This window comes from Rousettus aegyptiacus, unplaced genomic scaffold (assembly GCF_014176215.1).
Source record: "Rousettus aegyptiacus isolate mRouAeg1 unplaced genomic scaffold, mRouAeg1.p scaffold_m13_p_14, whole genome shotgun sequence".
NCBI lineage: Eukaryota > Metazoa > Chordata > Mammalia > Chiroptera > Pteropodidae > Rousettus > Rousettus aegyptiacus.
In genome coordinates, this window is record NW_023416289.1 from 26,015,236 (window position 1) to 26,027,520 (window position 12,285).

A 12,285-nucleotide genomic window follows, 5' to 3' on the forward strand; every position below is an offset into this window, starting at 1 on the left:
ATGGGTACACTAGCTATGTAGGCTGATTACTGCTCCCTACCCCAACCCCACCAAAATGTGTATATTCTAATCCCTGAAACCTGTGGTTATGTTACCGTAGATGGCAAAATGGACTTTGGAAATGTGATTCAGTTATGGATCTTGACTTAGAGAGATTATCCTGGGGGCCCCAGTGTAACCACAAGGGTCCTTAAGAAGAGGGAAACCGGCGGTCAGAGAGGAGAGAAGGTGCTGTGCTGCTGGCTTTGAAAATGGAGCAAGGGGACCAAGTGCCAGTAAATGCAGGCAGCATCACTCCTGGAGCGTCCAGAAAAGAAGGCGGCCCTGTGGACCCATTTCAGACGTCAGACCTCCAGAGAAAAAATTGTATTGGTTTAATCTACCGAGTTTGTGGCCATTTGTTACAGCAGCCATGGGAAACTAATAATCCAGTAAATATTTATTTTTATTTGCATAAGAACCAAATTCTCTGTGTGTTCTTTACTAACAGTACCTTGTTACCTAATTTTTCACAGGCATGTGCCTTTCCCTCAATCAGGTTTATAAACAGTTGGAGGCAGAAGTTGTGATTATTATCATTTTGCATTCTTCTTGGCTTCATTCTCAGAAGAAGAAAACATGGCTACGTAGTGAGAACTAAAAGAGGACACAGGTAAAGTCAGAGCAGGAAGCAGGTTTTCGGTGTCCTCCTGTCAGGAGCCCTCAGCGTGCTCGGAGCTCAGTTGCAGTTGCAGTGGGCACCCCTCTCTCTCCCCAGCATCTTCTCACTCAAGTGCTTTACTAGAGTTATGTGCCAACGCAGGGCAGCCCAGAATCAGGGCTGTTTTTATCCCCAGGGAGAGCCTCCAGCTGGAGGGGGAGAGGGATCAGTGGATCAATATCCAGCCCCCTGTCCATGAAAAGGCAGTTCTGAGATGCATTCTACCTGCTTGCTCAGAGGTGCTCAGCAGAACCGAGCCCATTTCTTGCACCTCTATATAGATGTTTTTTCTTCCTTATCTCCTTCTCCCTCACTCCTACTTTCAGAATGCATCCCCACCCCCAAATAAACCACCTGTGCCCAAGTTTTTATCTCAGACTCAGTACTGAGGAGAGCCCAAGTTAAGATAGAACCTCAGCCTCGCCTCTCTATTCTGAGTACACTTTACCAAGTCATTCACCTAAAACTTAATATTCTTGTCTATAAAATGAAGATAACAATCTATCTCAATAGATGTTGTAATGTTGAAAACAGGGTATATGAAGTATCCAGCATATTATTAATAAGGTAATATTTTTAAAACTATTCGATGATTATTATGTAACAGTAATTGCTTTAGTAAATTAATAGAGTACATAAATCAAATTCCTGAGAAAAGATGCATTTTCTACAATTGGTCTTCACCTTTGAAAGATTTCCCATTCTTTTCACCATGTTTATTCAACATATTATGATGAGCGCCAAGCTACCCTAAGAACAGGAAGGCTGCAGTGAACAAAGGAGGCAAAAAACATATCTTCATAGAGCTTTGGTGCATGTGGATTTGTTAAGCAAATGATATTTGTGCCCTAGAAGTATGAAGGCAGAGAGAACATAGTTGTTGCCTCCATCTCTGCCCTTCCTCTGCGCATTTATTTAAAATATACACAGCTGAAAACATTGCTGTAGGTGAATTTATTTTATGTTTATTAGACCCCTACTATATGCTAGGCACTGTGCTAGGCACCCTCCTTATATAAGTATAAAATTGTTTTTTCTTTAATTAGTTTCAAGTATACAGTACATTGGTTAGACATTTATACAGTTTATGAAACGACCCCCCTGATTACTCTCTCTCTCTCCTCTGGCTCTACACCTTGCTATTACATTACTGCTGACTGCATTCCCTCTGCTGTGCTCCCCATCCCCACGACCATCTATCACTACTAATTCGTAGTTCTTTAACCCTTTACCCCATTCTCCCAGTCCTCCTCCCCCATCCCCTCTGTCTGTCACCAGATTGTCCTCTATATTCGTGAGTCAGTTTTTGATTAGTTCGTTCTATTTGTTCCTTAAATTCCACGTATAAGTGGAATCATATGGTATTTATCTTTCTCTAACTTATTTCATTCATCATAATAACCTCTAGGTCCATCCATGCCATTACAAATGGTAGGATTTCACTTTTTTTGATGGCTGAGGATATTCCATTGTATATATGAACCATAATTCTTTTTTGCTTGATGTATTTAATAATTTTATTTCTATTTAGTAATTTTATTAGTCTTCTATTACTTTGTAACAAACTGTCCCAAATTTTAACAGCTTAAAAGGACAAAAAAAAATCTCACAGCTTCTCTGGGTCAGGAAATTGAAGGTGGCTTAACTGTATTGTTTCTGGGTAAAAGCCTCTAATGAGTTTGCAGCCAAGACGTTGGCCGATGACTTCTTGGAAGAAATGTTTCTTCAGATCCTCTACCCCTTTTTTGCTTGGATTGTTTATTTATTTATTTTTTTGTTATCAAGTTGTATGCCATCCTTGTACATTTTTTTTAAACATTATATTTACTTTTCTCCCCTCCCACCTCCCTTCTGGTAACCACTAGTCCATTGTCCATGTCCCTGAGTCTCTGTTTGTCTTGTTCATTTGTTGCTTTTAGGTTTGTCTCTCACATATAAGCGATATGTGATTTTCAGCATTTTCTATCTGGCTTATTTCGCTTAGCATCATTATTTCAAGGTCCATCCATGTTTTTGCAAATGGCAGAATTTCATCTCTTCCTATGGCTGAGTAATATTCCATTGTATATATGTACCACAGCTTCTTTAGCCAATCATCTAACGTAGAACATTTCAGTTGCTTCCATGTCCTGGCCACTGTGAATATTGCTGCTATGAACAATGGTGTGCAAATACCTTTTTGAATATGAGTTTTCAAGTCTTTGGGGTAAATACCCAATAGAGGGATTGCTAGATCATATGGTAGATCAATTCTTAGCTTTTTGAGGAAGCTCCATACTATTTTTCATAGTGGCTGTACCAATTTTCAGTCCCACCAGCAGTGTATGAGAGTTCCTACTTCTCCACATCCTCTCCAACATCTGTTATTACTTGTCCTATTGATTATAGCTATTCTAACAGGTATGAGACGGCATGTCATTGCGCTTTTGATTTGCATTTCTCTAATAGCTAGCAGTGTTGAGCATTTTTCATATATTTGTTAGCCATTTGTATGTCCTCTAGGGAGAAGTATCTATTCAGGTCCTTTGTCCATTTTTTGATTGGATTATTTGTTTTTTGTTGTTGTTGTTATTGAGTTATATGAATTCTTTGTCTATTTTGGATATTAGACCCTTATTGGTGGTGTTGCTTGCAAATATATTTTCCCATTCAGATGATTGTCTCTTTATCCAGTTGATGGTTTCTTTTGCTGAGCAGAGGCTTTTTAGTTTGGTGTAGTCCATTCATTTATTTTTGCTTTTACTTCCCTTGCCTTTGAGGTCAAATTCATAAAATTCTCTTTAAGGCCAAGGTCCTTGAGTTTAGTTTCTATGTTTTCTTCTATGCATTTTATTGTTTCAGGTCTTATATTCAGGTTCTTAATCCATTTCGAGTTAATATTGCCATGTGGTGATAGACAACAGTCTAGTTTCATTGTTTTGCAGGTGACTTTCCAGTTTTCCCAGCACCATTTATTGCAGAGGCTTTCCTTTCTCCACTGTATGTTTTTGGCTTTTTTTGTCAAAAATTATTTCCCCATATAAATATGAGTTTACTTCTAGATTCTTGATTCTGTTCCACTGGTTCGTGTGTCTGTTTTGCTACCAGTACCATTCCATTTTGATTACTGTCGCTTTGTAGTATAATTTGAAGTCAGGCAGAGTGATGCCTCCAGCCTCATTCTTTTTTCTCAGGCTGCCTTTGACAATTCAGGGTCTTTTGTGCTTCCATAGAAATCTGATGATTTTTTGTTCTATTTCTTCAAAAAAAATGCCAATGCGATTTTGATGGGGATTGCATTAAATCTGTATAATGCTTTAGGTAATAAGACCATTTTAACTATGCTGATTCTTCCAATCTAAGAACACAGAATATCGTTCCATTTCTTTGTATCTTTTTCGATTTCTTTTAATAGGGTCTTGTAGTTTTCATTATATAGGTCCTTCACATGTTTCGTTAAATTTATTCCTAGGTATTTTATTCTTTTTGTTGCAATGGAAAAAAATTATTTTTTCCGCTTCTTTTTCTAATGTTTCATTATTAGAGTATAGGAACGCTATGGATTTTAGAACGTTGATTTTGTATCCAGAAACTTTCCCGTATTTGCTTATTGTTTCTAGCAGTGTTCTTGTGGAGTTTTTAGGATTTTCTATATAGAGAGTCATGTCTTCTGCAAATAGTGACAGTCTGACTTCTTCGTTTGCTATTTGGATGTCTTTTATGTCTTTCTCTTGCCTGATTGCACTCGCTAGGACCTCCAATGTTATGTTGAATAACAGTGGCGATAGCGGACAGCCTTGCCTTGTTCCTGATCTTAGAGGGAAGGTTTTTAGTTTTTCACCATTAAGTATAATGTTGGCTGACAGCTTTTCATATATGGCCTTTATTATGTTAAGGTATTTTCCTTCTATACTGATTTTGTTAAGTGTTTTGATCACAAATGGATGCTGTATCTTGTCAAAGGCTTTTTCTGCATCTATCGATATGATCATATGATTCTTATTTTTTGATTTATGTGGTGTATCACATTAATCAATTTGCATATGTCGAACCATCCCTGTGCCTCTGAGATGAAGCCCTCTTGATCGTGGTGTATAATCTTTCGAATATGTTGCTGTATTTGGTTTTCTAGTATCTTATTTAGGATTTTTGCATCTGTGTTCATGAGAGATATTGATATTGATCTGTTGTTTTCTTTTTTTTGTGCTATCTTTACCAGGTTTTGGTATCAGGATGATACTGACTTCATAAAATGAGCTGGAAAGTATTGCCTCCTCTTTGATTTTTTTGAAAGAGTTTGAGGAGAATAGGTATTAAATCTTCTTTGAATATTTGTTAGAATTCACTGGTGAAGCCATCTGGTCCTGGACTTTTACTTTTTGGTAGGCTTTGATGATTGTTTCAATTTCCATACTGCTGATTGGTCCATTTAGATTTAAGTACTGGTCCATTTCTTCTAAGTTATTAAATTTGGTGTTATATACTTATAGAGTATTTTTGTATGATCCTTTGTATTTCTGCAGTGTCTGTCATAATTTCCCTGTTTCATCCCTGATTTTATTTATTTGTGTCCTTTCTCTTTTGAGCTATAACTGCTTTATCCAATCATCTGTTGATGGGCATTTAGGTTGCTTCCATATCTTGGCTTTTGTAAATTGTGCTGCCATAACTATTGGGGCGCATAGATCTTTACGAATTATTGTTTTGGTTTTCTTTGGATAAATACCCAGAAGTGCAATTACTGGGTCAAAAGGTATATCCATTTTTCATTTTTTGAGAAACCTCCAGACTGTTTTCCATAGTGGCTGTACCAGTTTGCAATCCTACCAACAATGTTTGTGGGTTCCCTTTTCTCTGCATCCTCATCAACTCTTGTTGTTCTTTGATTCATTGATGATAGCCTTTCTGACAGGTGTGAGGTGATAGCTCATTGTGGTTTTACCTTCCATTTCTTTTGGCCTCTGAACTTAAGGAAATGTACAGACTGCTATACTAAGTTAATAAAAGAGCCCTGCCCACTTTTTCCAGCTAGCTTACTGTGACTCAAACTCAGAAAAGAAAACCTTCTAATCACTGGTTCTAATACAAATAAAATGTAGTGATTCATTAATCTCCTTAGCCTATAATTGCAAATTGGGTTTTCTCTAGAATGTACCTAAAGGAGGTAGATGCCCATTAAGCAGTTCAGGGGAGTTTTATTTAAGCTGCAAATAAAATTAGTTTACTCATTTTTAATTTAATTCCCAGGAGGCATTTTGGAAGCCTTCCCTTCTCATTTGACCTAAAACCATTTTTTAAAAATTATTGTTCTCCTAAATTGAAGCCTTTCCCAGCATTGCACATAAGAAGTCTTAAAACTCATCTGTTTTTTTTTTGTAATTGACTTACAAATGCATAATTGACTCACAAATGCATAATTGACTATGCATGGCATTTTAAAAGGGCAAAGTTTCTATTCACTTCTTGATTTCTTTGGAGTTTTTCCATTTTTCTCAGCCCTCTTCCAACAATATTGCAAGTGATTCCTTAAGTCTTCTTCCATTGGTGGCACCTCCTGCTGGCATCCTAATGGAGGGATCGTTGTTCTGTCCGGCAATGATGGTACTAGAAGACTCAGCCGAGGTGGGGACAATTTTCAGAGTCCTTATTTGAAACTAAATACATACCTGGCCTTATTCATCTGACACATGTACTTTTTTTTTTCTTTTTATGAATCATGTGATTATAACTTATCACTATGATCACTGTTAGACTAATAAGTCAACTAAACAACAAAGAACTCTATACATTCCATTGACAAAACTGTAAACCTTATTCATACATCCAGATCTGCACACAGAAACCATATTTAAGAGACTTTAGTAGAAGCACAAAGAATGTAGCAGTTGTCATTTGAAAAAGGACTTTGTAAAGCTAATGTTTAGTTAAAGCAAGCCAGCCTAGCAGTGATTGGTGGCTACTCATGTGGCCTTGTGTGGACATAAATCCATATCTCTAGTACATCTCCATTATAGGGAGGTGTCGGGCAACAGAAAACATGGAAGAGAGCTAAGGAGAAAGAGAATGCAAATGCTGAGCCACAGTTAGGAACACAGGGTTTCTTTACTGAATTCAGGTATTTCTGCTTGAGGAAAATGAATGATGATTTTCAGTGGCATGGTTGAATCAAGGCAAGGAAGTGGCTGCTTTCCCGAGAAGTCAACATGGAGGCAAGGATTTGCATGGAATTTGTTTGAGGGTGGGGCAGGGAGGCATTGCAGAAAATACCATTAGAAAGTGAGGAAATAAGGAGGGAAAGGCAGCTGGTAATGAGTGGTTATCTAGCCAATTTCTTCTGTGGGAAACGAGCAAAATCCCACCAGGAAACACTAGTAAATAGTGTAAAAAAATAATAATAATGTCTCAGAGAGAAAAATGTGGGAGCTGTGAAATTTATACAACTCCCATCAGTGACAGGGTAAGGGCCGCTCCGAGGGGCTGTTAACTCCCCAGTGCTAGTGCTATGGATGGAGCCCTGGCAGAGCCTGCTACAAGAGATGTAAAAAGTTCAGCTTGGGATGAGTAGAGTTCAGGCTACCCTAGAGGCACCTGGGTGATGTGACTCATCTCAGCAAATACTAATTTGAATTTCACCATTGATCTTGATCCATCAACTAATCTACCCACTGCTTGTGCTTCACAATGACTAAATTACCAATATACATATCCTTAGCCCATTTCCTTCATGAAAATGCCATCTCTCACACAGTGAAACTCCCTCCTTGATTATATAGAATGTGACTACTGAATCATTCATCTTTTCCCCAGAAGTAAGTTCTTGAGTGGTACAATCTGTGTCATGTCATTTCTCAACAAGACAGGAAGGATTTGGTTCTTGGAATATTATTAAGTCCAGGTTATTTAACCGGCTTCTTCTAAATCCTGACTTGTGTCTGGTTTCTTATACGTGTTAACATGGAATTTCTGAATTACGAGCTGGGAAATGTTTCTGGGAAATATTTAAAGCCTCTGTAAGTCTTATTTTCTGTCTGAACCAACTGTTATCAAAATGCATTTGACATTGGGTTTGTGAGAGAGGTGGTGCAGAGGTCCCTGGGAGTTCCAAGCACAAATCCTGTTACAGGTAATAAGATTATAAGCACAACCCATGTAGAACATGTGGTTTTATCAGCTGAACTGAAGCACCGAGATGCCAGGTTATTAATGGAATTCGGTGTCTGTGTCTTCCATGGGTTTCCAAATAGACAAAGTTCACTGTTATCCAAATTATTAACAGAATCAAAGCCACATCCAAGTGTGGAGTGGGTGTTTATTTCTTCTACTCTTAAAAAAAAACAAAAAAACTTTTTTTCCAATCCTTTTTCTTTTTTATACTGAAATTTCTTTCCGTCTTCTGAAAATATTAGAAATGAACCAATACAGAAATTCATCTTGCATTTCAGAGTGTCTGACCACAATCTATAGACCAAGATAATGGCAGACTCTAATTTCAGTGTTTAGAGGGATAAAGGTTATTGGCTAATGGCCTTTGAGAAGGGAGGAAAAAAATAGTAATTTGAATGCAATACAAACTCCTCCATTTTATATTAAGATCTTTTGTAAGCTCTCGCTATATAGTGCAGCAAAAGATATTCTTTCTTCTTTCCCATCTTTGGGAGTTGCTTTAAATATTCTCCATTTTTGTATACTGCTCTTAGAAATTCTTTTTTTAGTCCCCATTGAACTTTTTTGAAAAGTCTACCAAAAAAGTTCAATTTAGCCACATTTGAGCAATTGACTCATTGGCAATTTACTGCCAAAATGGACTGTTTTCTTGAGGAATTCAGTAATAGTATTAAATACCGCTACAAACTACCCAATTCAATTACCAGAATTACAATGATGATTATGGGTTTTGAAACATTAGGATTGAAGCAGCCACTTATGATCTAATCAGTTATTTCATATATTAATGCTTCCAGTCTTTACCCAAATACACAGTACTGAAATTCAATGTCAATTCATGTCTGTTTATCCTTTTTCTCCTCGCCCCCATCCAATTGGTCACTTGATTCTTGCTGATCCATCCGTAACAGTGATGGCTCACATTCCTACTATCTCTTAACATCCTCCCAATACACAGGACTCTTTCTACTGCTCAAAGATGCTAAGCACATTCCGATTTCAGGTGCTTCGCCCCAGGTGCTCCTTTGGCCTGAAATAAGCATCCATTCATCTCTGCAGAGCCAAGTCCTTTTAATTCAGTTCTCACTTCAAATGTCACTTCCTTGGAGAGATCTCTTCTGGTTATCCCAACTAAATTAACATCCCACTAGCTGTATTTCTTAAACCCTCAGCTTGTATTTTCTCCATAGCATTTACCACTGCTTGAAAGAATCCCGTTTGTATGACTATTGCCTAATTTGTTTCTGCCTTCCACGGAGAGCCCTATGACAGCAGAGACACAGATAAGGCTTAGCACATAGCTAGTGCTCAGTAAATATTTGAATGAGTGAGTACACTTGTAAAATAAAATACTGAGACACATTTACGGTTCCTGGAACACTTAGCACATGCTATTATTAAATGTGAGGTCTCAAGTAGCCTATGATACACTGCAGATTCCATTTTTTATCCCTTTATATCCTTGGTACCTATTATAGTGTTTCACACATAGTAGGTGCTCAAATATACGTATTAGTCACTGATGTGATCACACATGTAGAAAAGAAGGAAACTAACATGTACAGAGCATCCTGTATGCATGCTGGCAGCTGCTTTTTCACTGAATTCCCATAACTATTCCATAAAGTAGATAACATTCCCACGTTATAAGAAACCCAAGCCTCTGATCGCACAGTGCAAAGGAGCAAATTGGAGATCCAAACCCACTTCTGGGCAGTGCCCCATAATGCTACTCACAATGTGCTAAGGACAGGGTCTCGGTGGATGTTTGCGAAGGGGGCAGAGGAAAGCAAGTAGCGCCATAAGTTCATGATTCTGTCGCTGGAACTTCATCCCAAAATGAGCACTTAAGACAGAGATAAATGCACTTCTACATGTGGAATGATGGGTTTCCTTTTCACACCATAAGCATGTCCACAAGCATAAAGGTTTTTGAAAGTAAGGTTTGTGTCACCATCATAGTTACGTTGGTGAAACCATCTTAGAATGGGAGGCAGGTCTGTTCTTGTGGTACCCCAAAGGAAGAAGAGCCCAGGTGGGAGAGGGGACACATTGGCTCATCAGAAGTAGACATCATGGCTGGGATATACAGGCTCCTCAACATGCTCGTTGTCCATGGTTCTTATCCTCCGTGAAGTCATGAGCCACCTTAAGATCTGATAAAAGCAGAATTATCCCACGTGTACATAAGCCCTGCATTTACAATTTCAAGGACATCCATGAACCCAAAGTAAGAAGTTCAGCTTTAGAAAGCTCCCAGAACTACAAACACTGGAATTTTTTTAATAAAAGAAGCTATAGTTCATTTTATCTCCTTTTTTAAGAAATATAACTATGCCATATAACCAATAGATGCATTTGAAAGCAAAGCAAAACAAAACAAATCTCTTATAAACTTGTCATTGTAACAGAGCTACTGTTTTTCTTTGTCTGATATATTGAGATTTTATTCCACTGTGCACATAAAATTCCACATTTGGCTTTTTTTACTTAACACATCATAGCATCAAACAGATGTAATGGCATTTCACAATCAGTATTTAATTGGAAGTGTTTTAGCATAATGTTATTATAATATTCAAACGCAGGAGCATAGTGATGCAGTGAACATTGGTCTCCGTTTTATCTAAAATTATTTTAGAACCCATTACATTATGTAATGTGCATTCCCTTCCATCTACAGGTCCCCCATAAAATGGCTTCATATCTCACAATCAATGATATTTTTAAATGGCACTAAGTGTATTTAGCTTTAATGTGATCACCGCCTCAGGCCATAATAAAAACAGAATTTTCCCCCAATTATGAGGCACTCCTCCTCCATACTACATTATAGTAAGACGGAGCGACTTTTATTCTTCACCAGGAAACTAATCATCTCTTTGCCAAGCATTCTTTATAAATGGAATGGAATAAATTTTATTATGCGATGTAGTAATGTTCTCCAACTAGAGATTGGGGTGTAATGATCTTGGGGAAAGTCATGAGAGCATTAAAACATATGGAACTTAAGGAGACATTGTATCCACATAATGCGGCCCATAAACAGGGGGCATCTCCCCCACATCCTCAAAGCAGCCCTCCTTCACCTTGCCCACCTCATTTACCTGCTGCCCTCTCTTTTTGTCCTTTGAAAACTTCGGAAAAGTTGGTAATTCACTCCCCTAACAAATACCCACATACCAACATGCTATGGTTTCACAAAAGTACTTTTCAGAAGTTACCATACATGTCCTAATTGCCAAATCCAATAGCCACTTCTCTTATTTGTTTTGACCTCTCACAAGAGCAATTTTGTCTTCTTGAGCGTCTTTCTTAGTTTACCTGCCCCCACCTGGCTCACCTGCAACTACACGTCAGTTTCCCTCACTAGATCTTATTCTTCCCCCAACATTCATTAACGCTTTTTTAATAGGTGGAGATCCCATGCTCCCAGGTTGAGCTATATCATTCATACTGCTTGTTGCCTCCCAAAGGAACTACTTTAAAATCTGACCTCTATCCTAAGTGTCTAGATTTGAATTTCCAGCTACCCTTTAGCATCTCCACACAGATGTCCTTGAGGTACTGTCAGCAGCTTAAAAAGAGATGCAGAGTCAAGAGGTAGACAAAAGCACAAGTGCTAGAGCCAGACTGCCTGGGTTTGAATCCTGGTTGTGCCACTAACTAGCTGTGTGTCCTTGGGCTACCTAAGTAAGCTCTCTGTGCCTCAGTTTCCTGATCAGAAAAAGGAGTATAAAAATGATACAGTACTTCTAGGATTCTTGGGATCCTTACAGGATTCTTCCTATTAGTTATGCTAAATAATACATGCAGCTCTCTAGAACAGTGCCTGGCACATGTTAAATACTCTCGAAGTGTTTGCCATAATAAAATTTAGTAATTTTTGATCAATAATGTTATTCGCTAACATTTCCTGAGTATTAGCTAAGTGTCTAACATGATTTATTTTATTTATCATTAAAATGACCCTATGAAGCAGCTGCTATTACTCTTGCTTTACAGATGAGAAAACAAAGGCACAGAGAGGTTAATTAATTCGCTCAGGGACACACAGTTTTCTCAAGGCCACATGATAAAGTGATGAGGCCATGATTTAAACTGGGGCAGCCTGACTTCAGACCCATACTCCTGACTGCTTCATTTTGCTACCTTCCTTGTTCAAGAGAAAAGGTTGAAATCAACTTATTTTTTTTTAAATGCCACTGTGTCCAATTTTCTCTCCCTTCCCAGAGAACCACCTTTATGTCCCTTTTCTTTTTATCTACTAGTCAGCACCTGCTGCACCCAGAATATTTTCTTCATCTTCCTCCACTCTATATTCACTGCCACTGACCAGTGGAATCTTCTTCTCTAGCTTAACCGGCTATAACACCCGCTCACTGGTCACCCTCCCCTTGCCCTCTCGCCTTTACAGTTCATCTTTCTCACTGACACCGCAA

The 12,285-nt window shown here is 38.2% G+C and overlaps 1 protein-coding gene across 3 annotated transcripts in view; it reads left to right on the plus strand.

Moving 5' to 3' along the window:
- The window catches only part of CDH13 (cadherin 13), a 1,315,977-nt gene that overhangs the window by 1,014,788 nt on the left and 288,904 nt on the right, over nt 1–12,285 (plus strand). The gene's annotated exons all lie outside the window — the stretch shown is intronic.